The sequence below is a fragment of the Pelodiscus sinensis genome, chromosome 2 (genome assembly GCF_049634645.1).
Source record: "Pelodiscus sinensis isolate JC-2024 chromosome 2, ASM4963464v1, whole genome shotgun sequence".
Classification (NCBI taxonomy): Eukaryota; Metazoa; Chordata; order Testudines; family Trionychidae; genus Pelodiscus; species Pelodiscus sinensis.
This window is the reverse complement of record NC_134712.1, coordinates 31,095,993-31,115,433: the sequence shown is the minus strand read 5'-3', so window position 1 is coordinate 31,115,433 and position 19,441 is coordinate 31,095,993. Positions and strand designations below refer to the sequence as shown.

Genomic DNA, 19,441 nt, shown 5'->3' with positions numbered 1-19,441 from the left:
TAGAAAAGCAGGTCCCTTTAAAAGTAAGGATCTCATTCCCAGATTTATAAATATTATTTTATGCTCTTGAGTTTATTTAATAAGATTTCATGTTTCCTTTTTGTGTAACAATATGCACAACAGAAATAATTGTTCAAAGAAATGTGGGATAAGTAGCAGCAAGGAAAGGGAGGGGATAAGGTGACTACCTGTCCAGTTTTCGACCAGAATGCTTGGTAAAAGAGGGACTGTGGCATCTTGGGTCAGCCCCTCCAACTGGGCCATTAAAAGTCTGGCTGGTGGTGATGCAGGGCTAGGGCAGACTAGTCCCTATCTGTCCTGTCACAGTGCTGCAACCTGGAAACTGTCAGTAGGTCTTGCTCCTAGGTGGGGGTGGCCATGGGGCTACAGGCATGGCCTCTGCCCTGAGCAGTGGCTCTGCACTTCCATTGGCTGGAAATCAGCCAATGGGAGCTGAGAGGCAGTGCATGGAGCCTCCTGACCCCCTCCCCACAACATGGGCACCAGACCCATGGGCTTGCCTCCAGGTTGCAGCACAGAGCCAGGATAAGCATGAAACCTTCCTTAGCCTTACTGCATTACTGACTGGGATCTGACTGAGGTAAACCCACACCCCAAGCCCCATTCCTGCCCCCTAAACTCAGAGCCCCCAGGTAACCCAAATCCCTCATCGCCATCCCATAGCCTCACCCCTTCGTGCCTCAACACCCAGGCCACAGCCCCTCCTGTACCCTAAACCCTTCATTTCTGGTCTCAACCCAAAGCCTACATCCCCAGTTAAATCCCTGACCTTCTTCTACACCCCAACCTCTTGCCTCAATCCAGTGAAAGTGAGTGAAGTTGGAGGAAAGTAAGCCATTAAAAGAGGAGGAATGTAGTGAGTAGGGGTTGGGGCCTGGGGAAAAGTTGGGGAAGGGCCAGGAAGGGATGTTGCGGAGTGGGTGTTCTGTTTTCTGCTATTAGAAAGTTGGCAATCCTAGGCTGTGTGTAGACTACATCCCTTTTCTCGAAAAAGGGATGTAAATTAAACACTTCAAAATTGCAAATGAAACCGGGATTTAAATTTCCCATGCTTCATTTCCATAATGGTGACTGCGGGTTTTTTTGAAAAGGGGGTTTTCAAAAGAAAAACAGCTGTTTAGAGGGGGATCTTTCAAAAATAAAACCCTTTTTCAAAAGATCGTGTAAACCTCGTTTTTTGAGGAGTACAGGATCTTTTGGAAAAGTGTCTTATTTTTGAAAGATCCCTGTCTAAAGAGCCGTTTTTCTTTCAAAAAGCCCCTTTTTGAAAAAAACATGCGGCCGCCATTATGCAAATGAAGTGCGGGAAATTTAAATCCCGTTAGTGTCTAATTTACATCCCTTTTTCGAGAATAGGGCAGGGGCAGGTATGAGCTTCATAAGCCCCATACATTTTTGCTGGGGGTGAATAGCACCTTTGTTTGTGCCCTATGATACTCTCCTTCCTGAGCCCAGGCAACATAATTGACTCATTTGCTACTAGGTACAGTAAAACTCCAGTTGTCCGGCATCCAGTGGTCTGGCACTCCTGCTAGTCCAGCACCACCTGGAACCCTGAAGTGCTCCAGGCAGCTGGACAATTGGAGCTGCTCTACCCCGGGTTTCCCCAAGTCAGCCACTGGTCAGTTTCATCTGCGGCTGACTTGGGGATGCCTGGGGCAGAGCAGCTGGGGTGCTGCTGGGTTGGTCCCGTAGTGCCGCCCCTCGGCACTTCAGGACCAACCCGGCAGCACCCCAGTTGCTCTGCCCTGGGCTTCCCGGAGGCAGCTGCTGGTCAGTTTCAGCAGCGGCTAACTTGGGGACGCCCGGGGCAGAGCAGCTAAGGTGCTGGGTTGGTCCCGTAACGCCGCCCCTAGGAAAGTAAAACTCTACTATAATGTTGTGGTGTATAGCATACCTTACCTGGGCTGAGCACTGCCATGGCTAGCATTGCATCAAACAGTCTTAAACAATACACATATATCCCTCCAGGGTGGAACCTCTGCAACTGTCCATATCTGGTATATGATAGGAATTGCCTCTATGTTAATATTTTAAAAAATGTCTTAGAAATTTTGCCTGCTACAGGTGCCACATCAAATACATACAAAACTTCTGAAGTTCCCTCATATGTTTAAGAAAGCCAGGTGTATTATAAAATTGTTCACTTATACTATAGCATTTCTTTGATGGAAAGGATTTCCTGACTAAGAATGTCAGTAGATGGCGAGCAAGTAATGCATTAATTACTTTCCTGTGTGTGAAATGTGTTTTTAAATATTAACTTGGACACTAATTTGGTTATATTTGACAGTGACGGCAAGTTGACATCATTAAAGTTAATGCTCTGCCTCTTTTTGAGACCAAACACATGGGGAGTGAAATTGATTATATGAATTGCTTTTATTGAACTTTATGAACTACATTGAATGAATTTTCTCACTGTGGCTTATGGAGGCTTCCAAGCAATTAGTTTAATAGTGAACTAATTGTTTTTTAATTTAGCACTATGTAATTTCTTTTAGGATCTGACTTTTTTTTCTATCTTATTGAATTACATTTGTTTGTTTTAAAGGTGAATAAAGTAAAAACAAGAATAGCATTTGCCAATTACTATCCTCTTTTGATGTATAAAGACAATTTAAAGCAACTGTTTCACTACTTGTCTTTCAGACATTGGATATGTCTGGAATAACTGGTCCTCACTTTCCTCTTTGAATAAGGACTTTAGTGAGATCTTTGGAGAACCTAAATAGTGCTACAGCTTTCCTTTCTTCCTAGGAATTCATACAAATTGATTCTCCACTGCCTTTCATCTTATAAAGTCTTTTGTATCTGTGCGGAGTGGATATAAAATTCTGATTAGGTAGGGTTTTACATCCACTTTGAACTGATGTGGTACACAAGGTGCAAAGCAGTAGAGAATTGGTTATTAGGCCCTTCAGTTCAGCATCTCATTCTCCGCATTGGGAAGACAAGCAGCAGTTCATTACACAGCTTTCTTTGATAACAACGTAAAGTTGCTCTAGCTAAAGTGATAATCAAACTCCCGAAGTTTCAGTTCTTCTTTGCATAGCATCCTGGTGGTTACACCACTGTAGGTGTAGCCATGCCTATGCTTGGTATTGGAGATCTTCTATAGCTTTGCCCATTGGGTTGCATATGCGCTTCTCCTGGTCTCCCACTGTCTATATAATAGCATTATGTGGTCCAACATGCTTAGATCCTTCTCAGCTGCCCATGGTCTGGCATGGAATCCTTAGCAGAGCCCTGCGTACATGTCTTTAGTGCCCTTAGTGGTATTAGTGCATTTGTTGCTAGTTCTTAGTTAGTAATTCTTTCCTTTAAAAGTTTTCTTCCCTTTATCTCTTTAAATATTTTCCCTTTGTCTCTTTCCTTCCTGTTATTCTTGGACTAGCATAGGTTTCCTTTTCTGCTGGGAACTCTCATTACCCAGGGTTATGACTGAATCCTCCAGGTTTAAGAGGTTCTTCTCCTGTCATGAGGTTATCCCAGTAGGTGATGGTCATTCCTAGTGCATCATCTGACTGTGTAAAGAGCACATATCTCTGCTTGTTTAAAGGGCCAACAGAAGGCGCGCTGAAGGGGATGCATGCACGCTCCAAGCTGGGATAGTGAGAGGGGCTGGCCGCGGCAGATGCCTCCATCTGACCACAGTGGCCTGACTCCAGCTACCATGTTATAGCCATGGTCTGTCCTCAGCCGCCATTCTCTTGGGTCAGACTCTGTGGCCCAGCCATGGTAGCCCCTCAACTGCTGCAGCAGTCCAGCCACGGCAGCCTGATCAGCAAGGCTCCAATCAGGACCCAGCCCCCAATATGGCCATAGTGCCCTATCCCTGGCCCCAATCCTGGGGTAGGCCTTGCAGTCTGGCCCCCATCGGGTCACAGGAAGGGCTGGCGGTGGCCCCTCCCTCCTGCTGTGGCATGGGTAGCAGGGAAGGCTGCAATCCAGCTGTGGTGATCCAGGTCCAGCCTCTCATTCAGCCACTGCTGCCTGGGAGCAGTAGCTCAGCCTCAGCCAGGTAGGATAATCCAGCCGCAGGGCCCCCCGCATACTCTGCTTCCTATCCCCAGCACCCTGCCCTGCCTCCTGTACCTCCCCCAAACACCTGTCCTGAGCCCCTCATATATCCCAACCCTGACTCCTGCACCCCCACATCCACAAACTCACCCCTAGCAGCAGCAAAAGTCCAATTATACAGTATGTGAGTACAATGTTTCATTTATCATTGACCTCTGGGCTAGATGGACTTTTGGTCTAACGCAGTATGGCCATTCTAATGTTCTTATATTCTTAAGGTTGGGTAGTGAAGTAATCCAGGTTGTCACTTCTTCCCATCCACCCCAACCAAGAAGCAACTAAGACTGAACTGGCAGAAGAGACTGGGCCCAGGCTGGAACAATATCTGGTCAGTGAAGAAGATTATTAGGCCAACATTTAGTGTGAGATACTTTCATGTAACTAGTTTCTTTAATGTATTAATCTTAGTTTGCATGTTCTGTTTATATTTCTTAGTAACCTACTTTGTTCTATGTGCTTATTCTTATGCACTTAAATCCTACCTTTTATACTTAATACAATCACATTTGTTTATTAATAAACCCTCTGTAAATAATTGTTACCATGGAGCATTTCTCTCTTTACATGGAAAAAGACGGTGATTTTTATGAGCTTATATTATATCTCTATACAGCATACAATAGATTTATCTAGGGTTCCGCTCCCAGAGGGATTGTGTACTTGAGTGCTGTGAAAAGGCCTCATATTATATTGGTTTCAGCCTGTGTCTGCAGATCTGTCCCTGTGTTTGTGCTGAAGCTGGCAGGAGAGCTAGGCTCAGCAAGACAGGGTTGGGGTGCCTAGTCTGTCAGGGAAAGCAGGATCAGTGGGGTCTCAGCATATCTTGTGAAAGTTGCAAGGATCATGACCCATCATACATGTTTATTCACTGATTGGCTGTCCCATTGTTGTGGTCAATTTCCATATATTTTTAACTGTAGCAAGCATGATGTGGGTGAAAATCCAGCAACCTGCAAAGACATCTTAGTAGAACTACCCCAGATACTCCTTGCTTACATGGTTTTTGTGTAATTCAAAGAATTCTTGATAGAAGTTTTAGTTTGCCTCCACTCATTGCTAAGTCATGTGCCTTTTAAGTTGGGGTCATTACCATCAGCATATGGAATTCATGCAGAGCTTGCAATTGCAGTTATAAATCAAGAGGACAACTCCAATGGTAACTGATTCTTCTTGGAATATCATTTCAGAGTGCAGTTGCTTGTATGTTTCTGTTACGTGCTGTTTTTCTCAGAAACAGGTCAGACATAGATCATGAGCTTTTAATATTATTGAGCCCCTAAATAGCACTTGTGTGATGTATGCATATACAATTATGCCAATTTTGCTTATAGAAACTGTTAATAAAGGCACCCATGAACTATTATAAAATAATCAGGTTATTCCGACTGTATTAGACAATGCAGTCACATTCTGTCATAATTTTAATTTTTGTCTAGCATTGCACAAGAGTGGCACTTGCCCACAGATTTTTCACAGAAGATTACCTCTGCATGTCTAGACTCATGGCTCTGCCAATCCTCATTCATTTATGAGAAGTGCTGAATTAATTATGCATGAATTTGGCATTCTCACCGAGACTTGTGCAGCTACATCATCCCATCTGAGCTTGAAAACATAATGCCACGTGTAAATGCAGGGGTAGGAGAGGTGCACAGGGCTTTTCAATATTTACCTCTGTTTTGCTATATTGATTGTATACTATTGTGTAATGTTAACTGTTTAATATTTTACATATAAAATAAATAGTCATGAGTTACTGTATCACGTGAATTATACCAGCGTTTTTTATATTTCTGTAACTACGGTTTGCCATTGAAGAACTGTCTTCTTGTAAGTTCATTACTGATTCAAGCAAAGGTCATATTTGACAGCATTGAATAACAAACAATATTTTGTGCATGTTTTGGGGTCTTACAGAATCACTAGTTAGAAATAAGAGCATCCCTGTTTGTTTCTTTAGTGACAGAGAAAAAATAGCATCCGGCTCTTTATAGAGTTGGCAGATATTAGGTACAGCATCAGAGTAGTGGTTTGCCTCCCTTGCCTTATTGTACACATGGCTCAGCTCCTTTATTTTCACTCTGCATGGCAGTGTCTCCTGATCACAGCCCTTTTTGCACAAGCCTTGAGCAATCTGCCTGTTCATATCAAAATTCCTGTGGCTGAAGCACAGCAGGGATGGCTTCCCATATACTGAGCTTATTTAGCAGCTCTGCAGTGTTCCAAGTGGGACAGCATTTATTGCAGTAGCCAGCCTTGGTCACCTAGAAAGATGTGATGAGACCTAGCCACACTGGGCCAATAGGAAATGGAATTTCAAAAGTTCCCTTGGCTTCTAAGTGGGAGGTATGGATGGTTGTTTATCTGGTTGCAGGGCAGGGAGATTCGAGCTGCTGACCAGAAGTGTCAGATTGGACATTGTGGGATACCTCCTGGAAGGCAAGTAGAGTGATAAAATCAAGCTTGATGTCTACACTGGCACTTCAGCAACAAAAATTGTGTGCAGAAAGCCTTATGTCTCTCACTGAGGTGGGGAGGTATTTGTAGGTGAAATGGCATTTTTGCCCCCCAAAAAGTTGCATTGTAGCATGTACTCATTTGCTGTTTTGTTGACAAAAGCTGCCTTTTGTCAACAAAACTGTAGTGAAGACAAGGCCTCAGAGTGCTTTGCCCCCATTGAAATCAGGAGCAAAACTACCATTGACTTTAGTGGGCCAGAGCTTCGCCCGTAGGACCCAGTCCCATTTCCATTGATCTGCATATGAATTATGCCATCAGTTAGAGTTTGTTGGAATTTTTATCCAGCAAAACAAAGTTTTGTTCCACTTGATAATGGTTTAGGTTTGATGGACTTCCATAAAATCACGGGAAGTTTCCATCAGAAACTTCTAAGGAGTCTGGGCTTCCAAGGTCTGCAACTCCAGGGCAGCCCCAAGATGCCAGAGCTTCCAAGTTTCCTTTCAAGGAGCCAGATGCCTAAAAACCCTGAGCGCGCCAACTCTAAGCAGGGTTTGCCTCCCTTCTCTACAGCTGCGCTCTGCAATTCAAGCCAACTGTCTCTGGAGTTCTCGGAGCCTTGCTATGTGGACTGGGGGCACCTCTGATTCTCAGGAACTCCTTCAGGAGGAGTTGGGACAGCCCAGTGAGCCCCTATAAGGCATTCCTGGGAGTCAGGGCAAGAAAATTGTTGTAGGAAAATTGAACCAAACAGATTTTTCCAAAACAAAAGCAATCATACTTTGTATTCAGTGGGGAAGTTCAACTTTGCCAGTTTTAAATCCAAAATGGAATTGACTAAACATTGTGTTTGGACTTTCCAGGGAAATCTCAGCAGAGCAGAAATTCTGAGTTTCAACCATCTCTAGCCCTGATAAAAAGAAATGAGGACTGGGCTGCTAATCACTCCATGATCATTGTAAAAATGATGACTGTCATATGGCTTCAGGGGGAGACTACACAAGATCAGACATATTTTAAAGAAATAATGAGATATGCCTGTATAAATAAACTTGATAACAAAAAATGAAGACAATCCGCCTATCCCCAGAAAAATCTGCTACATCCAGACAGATTTATTTACATGCAGAATGTTTTTATAAGGCATCATCTGTTTATTAAAGACTAATTAGAAGGATTTTGACTTTTATGGCAATATGATTTGTTCCTTTCTCTTCTCATGTGGCAAACCTACTTTGGCCTCATTTTATAATTGTTTCTTCATAAGCCACTAATTAAAATTTTCTGCAGTTAGTATTTGTTTGCACTGTGCCCTTGGAGTGGAGGTTCTTCTTTCCATTACGGCCTGACCAGTCAAACACTTATACATAAGTAAGTTTACTTGTGTTATAGTCGTCACATGTATGGAAGAATACAATGACCATGTTGTCTTATTGTGGGGCAATGCTTACAAAAGCATTACAAAATGCTTACAAAATCTTACATAAGATCTGGGTCAGATTTTTAGCTGATGTACATCAGTGTAGCTCTGTTGATGTCTTTGGAGCTATACAGATTTAAAGCGTGTGAAAATCTGGCCCAGTGAGTAAAGATTGAGACCTTAGTCATTAAATTTCCAGTAAACTCTAGTTTACCAGTCAGTTATTATAATAACAGCTTTTCTCCAATGTGGTGGTGAATCATGATTTTTGCCATGTACCATTGTTTGCAAACATACTAGGTGTGACCCAAATTATGTTTATATTCACTTTGAAATTCTGAGCTATATTGCCTATGGGTAACACTGTTGTGTTCTGCAGCATTACTATGTTACTTCTCACAAATTATTTTTCTAAAGTTCAAAAACTAACTTGCACTACACCATATGTATCTTTAAAACATGTGTTCCTATAATAGAAATTAATAACCTATCCTTTCCAGAAGATAGGGAGTCAAATGTGGACATGATGTAAGTATATAAAAGATTTGCTTACATGTCTAAATTTGGCTTGCATGGTGGTTAAGGATGGGTAAAACAGTTCACATAAAAACATTTCTGGCCCCATTATTCAAAAACTTTGCCCAGAATTTTATTAAAGTTCTGAAATATTTAGGTGAGGGAGGTTTTGTTCTCCCCTCTCCTTGTATCCCAGAATTATTTCTGGTTTCTATTCAGAACAGAATCTCTGTTTGAGATTTCCAGCCCAATTTAACACACATGAAAGAGATTTTATTAAGCATCCAACCTTTTTTGGATTGGTATTTGCACTCAAAGTGTGAACCTCTTGAGATTTTCACCATAATTGGCTATGAGTCTGTACCCTGGACAACCTAAACCTTACTTCTTGTCTCCAGTTTTGTGTATTTGTTGCATTAAAATGTTTTTTTCAACTGAGAGAGGATATTTGTTATCAGAATGCAGAGATTTTCCCACTACATTCATTACTCAGAGAAGACTTCTTTTTTAAGAGCCCATCTTTCACTTTTCACTTTGAAAAGATTAAACCTGTTTTGCCAGAACAAGTAAATATTTGGCATGAGATTGAAATACATGGAGCTCAATGATAAGGTACAGTAAACAAGAATGTCCAATACTGATCTCTATCCCATACTTAGCATACTGCTGCCCCCTGCTGCCATCTACTAGACTGATTCTTTCTTTTTATGTTGTCAGTTTACATGACACTGCACAAACAATTGTCTCTTCGTAGATGTATGTTCATTTAAAAACTATTATGCTTGATTGTTTTCAATCTCTTCTTCCAAAGAAAAACATAGAAGCCAGGCTTGAATTATTTCCTAGGAATGAAGAATGTATGTTTCCTTATTTGTTTTTTCTACTATGAAAATGATGTTACTGTTTAATATATTTTTCACTTGTTTCGTTGCTTTTAACAAAAATAAACTCTTGTGTTTTTTCCTGAGGCTTTTTTTCCTGTTTAACACAGATTGATTTTTGTTAATGATTTAGACTGGAATTGAAATTATTATGAGCCAGCCTGTGATAATCTTACTAATAGAGAGTAGGATTTTAACCCACAAGTGGCCTCACTGATATTGTGGTGTGTGATCTATTCTAGTGTTTCCCAACCAGGGTTATGCTTATCCCTGGGGATAGGCAGAAGTCTTCAAGGAAGTATAAAAATTCATCTAGATATTTTCATACTTTTAAAACAAGGTACTGGTGATGCTGCTCTATACCAAAATATAAGTGCAATATCTATGTTCCAATTGATTCATCTTATAACTAGAAGACATACCTGGAATTACTCAAGTCCTTTGGGGCAGGGAGCCGGTGGTGCGGGGGGCATATGTGAAGGAGATAGGGCAAGCCCTTGGGGATATAGGGTATGGCGTGGAGGCTGGGGCATGGAACAGTGAAGTTTGGGGGTGAGGAAGGGCTCAGGACAGCGGCTCCCATCCAGCAGGGCTTTTTCTCCACACACAGCAGGGACATTCCCCTACCCTTGCATCTGGCAGAGCTTTCCCCCTGCCCTCACCCCTCTCTGGTGCAGCAGCCAAGGGCTGGGGACAAGGAGTTTGGGGCAGGGAGCAAATTATCCTGTTTGGTGGCAGGCAAGATGGTGAGCCTCAGCTCACCACTCTCTTGATGGTGTGGTTCTCTCCAGTGGTCACTCTACAGCATGGGTTCCCAAACTGAGGGGCGTGTGAAGAAATTCCAGGGTGGCGCGAGGCGACCCAGCCTCCCCCTGCATCAAGTTTTGTTGCCTTGTTCAGTTCCTCCCCCCTCAGGGGGGCATGAGGGTTTTTCAAAAATCAAAAAGGGGGTTGTGATGCCGAAAAGTTTGGGAACCACTGCTCTACAGTATAGCTCTCCCCTGACCTCACTGCCTCCAATGGTTACTCTGTAGTATCGCGTCCTTCCAAATAGCAGCCCCATCCCTTTCCATGTTCTGGAAAACAGTCCCATTCACAGCACTTCCCATTTTCCTGGCACAACCAAACCATGACTAGTGTAAAGGAGTACACTAGTTTGGAAAGGCTGAAAGCCATTGTACTATTTTGTGAGGGTAAGAAAGTCATGATCTATAGAACCTTAGCATGCCAAAATATTTCTGATTGTGTTCCTGGAGTATTAAGTGAACAGCTGCAGCTGTAGACCCAATTGAGAGAGAGAACACTGTGGTTTTCTAGGTTCTACAAAGATACTTCCTGTTTCTGCAAACGTTTCTGTGTACAGTCCTGCTTAGTCCCATTGGCTCTAATGGGAATGCTTGTGTATGCTACAACAGCAGCAAATGTTTGCAGAATCAGACCCATCGAGGCTAATTGAAGGTGGGAGGGAATATTAGGGGTAGCAACTGAGTGATAGCTTTTATAGAACATCCTGATAATTTGAATGCAATATCAATGTTTTCAATATCAGATTATAAGAATGTCAAAATAAATCAAATGATCGTATCTAACCTTGAAGCGCCTAATTAGATTAAACTTCACAGCCGGTCCTGTTGTCACTGGAAACAAGATTATTGATGGGCAAACTTCCAAATGGAATCAATAGGAGATGCCTGAAATGATATGCAAAACATATCCAATTTGTAATTTTTCGGATCATGAGAGTGACATCGTATCAAAAGTGGGCAGGCCTGTCAGAGAGGATTCTGTTTTTCCCTGGGAAAAGTTTAGGGAAATTAGTGTTTGGGTTTTTTTTAATAACTGTAAGCCACAGAAAGACTGTCAAATCTCATATAAAAAACCAGAATGGAGGAACACTTCATTCTAAAATATGGGGAGAGCTTCTAAATCCCTCATTTTGTTCATTCCTCCTTTCCCTTCCTTTTTCTGCACACCTCTGTCCTCCGGATCTTGATAGACCTTTCCCTCTTTCTTTGCTGCCCCTGTACTCCTCACACTAATGATGTATACATTTTCCCCTTCACAAACTCACACATGTTAAAGATCCTCTTGTGAAATCCTGTGGCAACTTAGCTGTATAGTTTTGCTATAGGCAAAAGACGAGGTCAGCCATAGGAAGGAAGCATTGCTTTGGTCTCCCCAAGCTACCGCCGGTAAACAGTGCAGGTGCCTTGTATCCACTAGGATTTTACAGGAGAGAACTCTCAGTCTGTGTGGCATGGGTGACCTTGCTATATAAAAGCCAAAGGTGGAAGTAAGCTGGTACCCCCCAGTGCAGCACATTGGTGAGAGAATGGCCACCAGGGGGTGTGCTCTGGATGCTGCCACAGGGCTCTGGCCACAGAGCACCCAGGCTTCAGCCCCATTTCTCCGGTGGCTGGGCACTATGGTCTCCATGGCCCCCGGGGAATCCAGCAGCATGGTGGCTGCACTCCCAGCCCTGAATTCCCCCATGCCCTGAGCCCCACTCTATATCCCAAGCCCTGTCCTGAATCCCTCTGCAACTCCCTGCCCTGATTCCTGCTCCTCATGCCCTTGCCCTAACTCCTGCACCCCTCACATCCCAACTCCTGCCCCGAGCCCCCCACACTTCCAACCTCCTGACCTAAGCTCCTGCACACACTCCAGCCTCCTGCTCTGAGCTCCCAAACATTCCTCTGCCTCCAATGGAGGAACCCTCCATTCTAAAATCAGGGAGAGCTCCCACACATCCCTCAGCCCCCTCCCCTGGGCGACCCCTACACTGAGCCCCCCACAAGCCCTGCCCTGAGCTCCCTGCACCCTTCAGCCCCCTGCCCTGAGCCCCACACTTAAATTTCTTACAGGCACAGGCCCATTGCAATCCCCAAAACCACCTTTCCATAGCCCCTTCTGTCAAGGGGGAGAAGGGGTTATGATAAGCCAGTAACTATAGATATTTAAGTTACTCGTACCCCTGAAAACCCACCTTTTTTGGCAGTGAAGAGAAAACCATAGTAGCTAATATATTTGGCTTTTCAGTCTCTCAAATACTCCAGGTACAGTGCCAGCTTCCACTCTTTTCCCCTCACCCTCTTCAGAACTTGTGTTTTACTGTTTGCTGCAAACAGCTGGGTCATATTTATATGTAATGTCCAGAGCCTGTTCTAGGGTATCTGGGTATTTTCCCTGGGTGCTAAATTCCAGGGAGCATTGTCTCATTAGTTGGGTTTTGTTTGTTTGTTCATTTTATTTGGGTGCTTTTTCTTTTCTTTTTTGCTCCTGCATCTTCAATTCTCGTTTGTTTGATCGGCTGTCCCAAAAGAGTAAGGGAGGCACCAAAACCATCTTCTGCTATTCTTGGTAAAAGCCATTTTTATAGGTATCATTCTTACTGCAGATCTCACCCTGTTACTAGTGATACCTTCTTTCTCTCTCCCCTCTCCTTGATGTTTATGATGCTCTGATAACTTATTTCTCGCTCCCCTTTTTCTCTCAGTTCCTGTCCTAGCTGAATCTCCTTTGTCTTGCACAATAGGAGGTCTCTGTACCATTTGTATACAGCTATGATTACTGCCTGTCAGAGTTCCCTGCTGCTTTCTCTTGCATTGGGTGTTTTACTACATGAAAAATGAAAACAGCCCTACATCTTTTATTCTCATCCTCTAGGCTATTACAAAGCCATAAGTTAAAGCTCAGCAGATTTCCCACAGCAGAAAGCAGGTACAGAAAGCAGGGTGACCCAGTCACAGTTTTTATAGGTGTAGCTTACAAAATGTTGTTAGCAGTCTTTCCCCTGGAATCAGATGTCAAATGGGCTTAGATTTCTGCTTGCATCTTTCTGACTTGGACAGGCTACTTTGAATTTTTTTTAACCCATTTGAATTCTGTAACGTGTTGAAATTGGATGTTTATTTAGCTTGCTGCTCTGACCTTGGATTGTTAGCTATATGGTTCAAAATGTGAAATGATGTTAGAGGCCACAGTTGAGTTAAAAAGTGTCACTTATGACTGCATTTACCCTCTGCACATCCACTAATGTGATACATGTCATCAAGTGCCATGTATATTGGCCAAACTGGACAGTTTCTGTGACAAAGGATAACTGGACACAAATCAGACATCAGGAATGGTAAGACACATAAATCTGGAAGGGAATACTTTAACCTCCCTGGGCATTCAGTAATGGATTTGAAAGTAGCCATCCTTCTACAAAAGAATTTCAAAACCTAATTACAAGGAGAGGCATCGGAACTGGAATTTATTTGCAAATTCAACACTATCAATTTAGGATTGAATAAAGATCTCAACTGGTTAACGCATTACAAAGGCAATTTCCCTGTTCTGAATATTCACTTCTCCATACCAAATGCTATGAATGAGCCACTTTCACCCTGACAAAGATTAACTTCATTAACACAAGCAACTTCTTCCTTATATATACTCCTGCTTCTGTAACTTCCACTTCAATTCATCAGATGAAGTGTTTTCCTACAAAAGCTTTTGCCCTAATAAATCTTTTAGTCTCTTAAGGGTACATCTAGACTACAAGCTTCTTTCAGAATAAGCTTTTTCAGAAGAGATCTTCTGAAAAAGGTTATTTCGAAAGAGAGCGTCCACACACAGAAAGCACAATGAAACAGTGATTTTCTATTTCGAAAGATAGCATCCAATCAGTGTGGATGCTATCTCACATTTAAAGCCACCCAGAACCAGTTCAGGCAGGGCTTTAGGTCAGCAGTTGCTTCCGGGTGCTGCTGCCTGAGGCTATCTGACACATGTGCTGATAGGGACTCCCTGGACAGCCGTTTCTCACTATCTTCTGCTTGCTTGCCTAGCTCTCTGAGGGACAACAAAGCATTTCCTCTTGCTTGCCTACCTCTCTGAGGGACACCCTGACATGGTGCGAGAGCTACCTTTGTGCATGTGGTGGCCCTTCATGAGCTTGACTCCAAACTCATCCTTGAGAACCTCTGCCTGTGTGCAGGAGCAAGACCCTTGCAAACACACTCCATGATGAAGAGATGTTTTTGAGCCTGGACACCAGTTCCAATTGGTGGGACTGGCTGCTGATGGAGTGGTGGGGTGACCAGCAGTGGCTCCACAACTTCAGAATGAGGAAGGAGACATTCCTGGAGCTGTGTGCCTGGCTCGCGCCTGCCCCCATCGATGTAACACCCAGCTGCAATCCACCATCCCCCTGGAGAAGCAGGTCGCCCTCAACATATGGAAACTTGCCACACCAGACATTTACCAGTTCGGCGTGGGAAAGTCTATCATGGGGACCCTGCTCATGAAGGTAAGGCACTCTCAGGTTGCAGTCCCTGGGGGGAGTACTGGAAAGGGAGACCCTAGGGAAAAGGGGGTTAGGAGAGCTGGGGGTGGGGAGAGTCTCATCCCCGGGGGGTTCTGTAGTACTGCCCTCACACAACTCTGCAGGGGGAATGCAGGCTTCATAGAGGGTGGCTGCTGGGGTGTTTGTGGGGGGAAGAGAGGATGGGCTCAGGGTCCTACCAAGGGCTCAGGCACCCCTTTGATTCTCTGTTTTGTGTGTTTCTTTGTATCTTTCTGCAGATGGTGAGGGTCACTAACACGATCCTGATGAGCAGGGTCATCCATCTGGGAGACCTGGACTCCATCATCGCTGGATTTGCCACCTTGGGCCTCCCCAATTGCGGGATGGAACCCGTCTCCCCATCCGTGCTCCCAACCACCATGCAGCACAGTATATAAACCTCGAGGGTCACTTTTGTATCATCCTGCAGGCCCTGGTCAACCACTGTGGACAGTTTTCGGACATTTTCATGGGATGCCAGGCTGGTCAGGGAGCGCGCATGATGTCCACATGTTCTGCAACTCCAGCCTCTACCAGAAGCTAGAGGCTGGCACATTCTTCCCCCAGCGAAACATCATTTTGGGGGATGTTGAGATGCCACTGTGCATCGTGGAGGGACGTGGCCTACCCACTCATGCTGTGGCTGATGAAGCCCTACACCAGCCACCTGGACCCAAGCAGGGACCGTTTCAATGCCTGCATGGGCAGGGCCCGCATCCAGGTGGAATGCGCCTTTTGGCACCTGAAGGCATGGTTCAGGTGCCTCCTGACCCTCCTTAATGTGGGTGAGCACAACATCCCCCAGGTAGTGAGAACCTGGATATGGGAAGGGAAGAGGGGGGCTGAGGACCTGGATATGGAGAAGGAAGTGAAAACCTTGGACGGGGGAGGAGAGGCTTAGAGCTGGGGCTCAGACTGGCACATGGCTAGGTTGGTAGTTCCACCTCGTGTCCAGGAACCTCAGTGACCTCAGGGTTGGAGGGCCTAGGAGAACAAGGAGCTAGGCAGAAGGCGGGGCTGGAGTGGGGTCAGGTATGGGAGGCGTAGCAAGGGCTGGCTTGGGATGGGAAGCAGGGACTGGGACTGGTGCCGGGTACACCATCATCTCCCAGACGGTGGCACAGATGTCGCAGCGTTACTGCAGAAGCGCGGCCCACCATTGCTCATTGCCCTGGACCTTCTGGGCCAGCATCTGCTGCATGTCCCTGAGGACGGACATGTGCTCACTCATCAGGTCCTCCTGGACCCTCCAGCGCTTGCGGTTCCCTCCAGGTCAGGCAGCTGGCTCAGGTGGTGTTGATCACCCCACAGCCATGGCTGGTCTGGCTAGGGAGAATGAAGGTCAGTCATCCCTGGAGACACTGTGTGAGGCCTTGCCCTCATCAGCAAGCTGAGAGCAACAGTCCTCGGGGAGGAGGGCAGTGATGTCCCGGGAACAAGGCCATGTGTGGCTTGGACAGCAGGCCCTGCCTCACTGGAGCCCAGAGGTTCCTAGGTGACCATGCTTCCCCCATCCCACAGACAAGCAGGCAAGGGATGTGTCTGGCCACACTGGGATCCCATGGGTGGAAGAGGGGTCTTGAACCACCTGCAGCACTGTCCCTTGGAGCGGGTGCTGCCTCGAGCGTACAGGCATGCCCGTGTGCCATGTGCAGCATTCTAGAGTCTGTATGCGGGCATTTGTGTGCTCTTGTCCCCAGCCTCCTTCTGGCAGTGGCTGGTGGGGGGGGGAGGTGGTCAGAAGTGTGTCTGGCTTCCCCAGAGCCTGTGAGCAGGAGCCCAGGGGTGATTCGGAGCTGCCTCCTGGGGCTGCATGGCACACACTGGCTGTGCACATGCATCCACATGCACAGACTGCAGCACGATGCCCAGGCCGAGAAGGCCGAGCGACAGTCGCACCACAGCCCCTCAGTGCTCACTGTGTGTGTGAAACTAAGAGTACTCATCTGATGATCTCTCCCTGGCCTTGGAGGATACCTGGGAGATATCCAGGCCCTGGAGTACCTGGTCCAGGGTAATGGTGGTCACTGTGCTCACTGTCTCTTCCTCCTCCTCCAGCTCCTTCTCCCAGGCACCTGTGTTATTTCCTGGAAACTTTTTTTTTTTTTTTTTTGTGACAGATATCCCTCTTCCACGTCTGCACACACCTTTTTCCGAAAAAGTTATTTTGGAAAAACCTCATCCCTCATAGAATGAGGTTTACCTCCATTGGAAAAAGCCCTCCATTATTTCTATTTTCTGTCGAAATAACACAGTTGCAGTGTGGACGTTAGTATTGTTTTTCTGGAATAACGGCCGTTATTCTGGGAAAATACTGCCATGTAGATGTACCCTTAGGTGCCACAGGATTCCTTTTTATTTTTTCAGATACAGGCTAACACAGCTACTCATTCAAGACTTTTCAATAAGATAAGTAAAGTCCTTTAATAATATGAACCAATTGTGCACCACCACATGATTGACGCACAAATGTTATTGCTCTTTAGTGAGTTAGGGAAGTGACTACCTAAGTAGTGACAGAATGAAAGAGAATAGGAGGAAAAGAGAATGGAAATAAAGGACACCCTCTATTTGGTTCTTCCTGTAGATTATCTCTTTTGTAGTATTCAATCTCTTAATTTGCATCTGGATCAGTATGCCGATAGCTATACATTGTTGGATACAATACACAATCAGTAATGTCCAGAGAGGAAAATTGATATCAGTAACCTCTTGATGACCTGCATTAGCCAAGACCTTAAGAATATAATTTTCAGTATAGATATAGAAATCAGAGGGTGTCATGTGAGCCAAAATTTTTTTCCATTTCTCTTGCTTCTAATATAAAGAACCTCCTATTATTACCTTTTGTGGTCCCTTGCTAGGTGTATCTGTGCTGGGTGCGGGGGAGGAGAAGGGTTAAATGCCTCTTTGCAATTTTTCCCATGTTTCTGCTGTTTCTAGAATCCCTTTTTTGATTTTCAGGTAGCTAAAGAGCTTCTAATGGAACTGTGTTGGCCACTTAGGCTATGTCTACATTACATGCTTATTTAGAAATAACTCCTGTTATTCTGAAATAACAGAGTGTGTGTCTACACAGCGAGCCCATTATTTCAAAATAATTTCAAAATAATGAGCTTCTTACTCTGACTTCTGTAACCCTCGTTTCACAAAGAGTCAGGGAAGTCAAAGCAAGAGTGTTCTTCCTTCCACTTCCTACTGTGTAGACAGCAACAAAAGTTGAGTTACGCTACTTTGACTTAAGCTACTCAATTAATGTAGCTGAAGTTGCATATCTTAACTCGACTTTAGCCTCCAGTGTAGACATACGCTTAATGTTCTGCATGTCTTTCTTTTGCATTAGGATGTTTACCCATTGAACCTTTAATACTGTCTTTTGGAGAAACTGCCAGCTCTCCAGAGCTGCTTTTCCCCTTACATTTTCTTCCCTGTGACTTTCCCTATGAGTTCTCTAAATTTGTTAAAGTCTGATTTTTTTTAAAGTCCATTGGCTTTATTCTGCTGCTGTCATTCTTCCTTAGAATCATGAAATCCACCATTTCATATTCACTTTTACTCAAATTGCCTTTAACCTTCGGATTTGCAGCTATCTCCTCTGTTAATTAGAATCAAGTTTAAAATGGCTACATTTCTCTTCTAGTGTATATTTTGTTGCAGAATGTGACAGCATGGAGTGAGAAGGGCTTAATAGCTCCCCTATGCTCCAGCCCCAAGTAAGGGAAATGGATTGAGGATGGTTGCAGCCCTGTGTCGGTCTAGCAACAAGTAACAGCTGCCAGCCTAATTAGGAAGAGGCTATAAAAGCTGGAGAGGTAGGCCACCAAAGGAGGACACGTGGGAAGGTGAGAGGCCCTGCCCTGCCCCACCCCGTGGGTTGTGCCCAGAAAAGCTCATGATACCATCTACATGTTTTTTAGTCTTTAAGGTGCTGCAAGAGTATTCACTGTTTTTTAAATATCTCTTTGAGGTTTGCATTCTGATACTATGCATCTGTTAAAATTTCACATATGCAGATAAAGTCAACTAGACTAGCTATGTAGATTTTATGATGGGAGTTAATCTAGAGTAGTTCTACATCAAGGGCTAAAAAGCCATGAATCTGTAGAACTGAATATGCAAGGCATTCAAGTGTAGAAATAATTATCCATGATAAAAATGAACTTTTTATCTGTCATCAAAAAAGACGTTGCACACCTTACAAAACACACCCCTCCTATTGAGCAAAACTCTTAGGGCTTTACTTAGTCCTTAGCCCTCCCTATTAAGATCTTTTCCTGTCCTTAAGGGTATAGAAATGTAGCCGTGTTATTCTGGTGTAGCTGAAGCAAAATGCAGGACTATGTAGCACTTTAAAGACTAACAAGATGGTTTATTAGATGATGAGCTTTCGTGGGCCAGACCCACTTCCTCAGATCAAATAGTGGAAGAAAATAGTTACAACCATATATACCAAAGGATACAATTAAATACAATGTTCATTTTTTTAATTGTACCCTTTGGTATATATGGTTGTAACTATTTTCTTCCACTATTTGATCTGAGGAAGTGGGTCTGGCCCACGAAAGCTCATCATCTAATAAACCATCATGTTAGTCTTTAAAGTGCTACATAGTCCTGCATTTTGCTTAAGGGTATGTCTGCACTGCATGACTATTTCAGGATACTGAAGGTATCCTGAAATAATTACCCCGCATCTACACAAGCCACCCGTTATTTCAATATTTTTCAAAA

General features: G+C 44.3%; 1 protein-coding gene and 1 long non-coding RNA gene across 8 annotated transcripts in view; one reads left to right on the top strand and one right to left on the bottom strand.

Annotated features, from left to right (window-relative positions):
- OXR1 (oxidation resistance 1) overlaps window positions 1–19,441 on the top strand; it is a 282,681-nt gene that overhangs the window by 121,587 nt on the left and 141,653 nt on the right. The window lies entirely within an intron of this gene.
- The window catches only part of LOC112544064 (uncharacterized), a 61,478-nt gene that overhangs the window by 10,742 nt on the left and 31,295 nt on the right, over window positions 1–19,441 (bottom strand). For all 3 annotated transcript variants that reach the window (XR_012901268.1, XR_012901267.1, XR_003087381.2), the window contains exon 2: window positions 10,969–11,069. This is a non-coding gene — a long non-coding RNA (uncharacterized LOC112544064). The remainder of the gene's footprint in view (window positions 1–10,968; window positions 11,070–19,441) is intronic.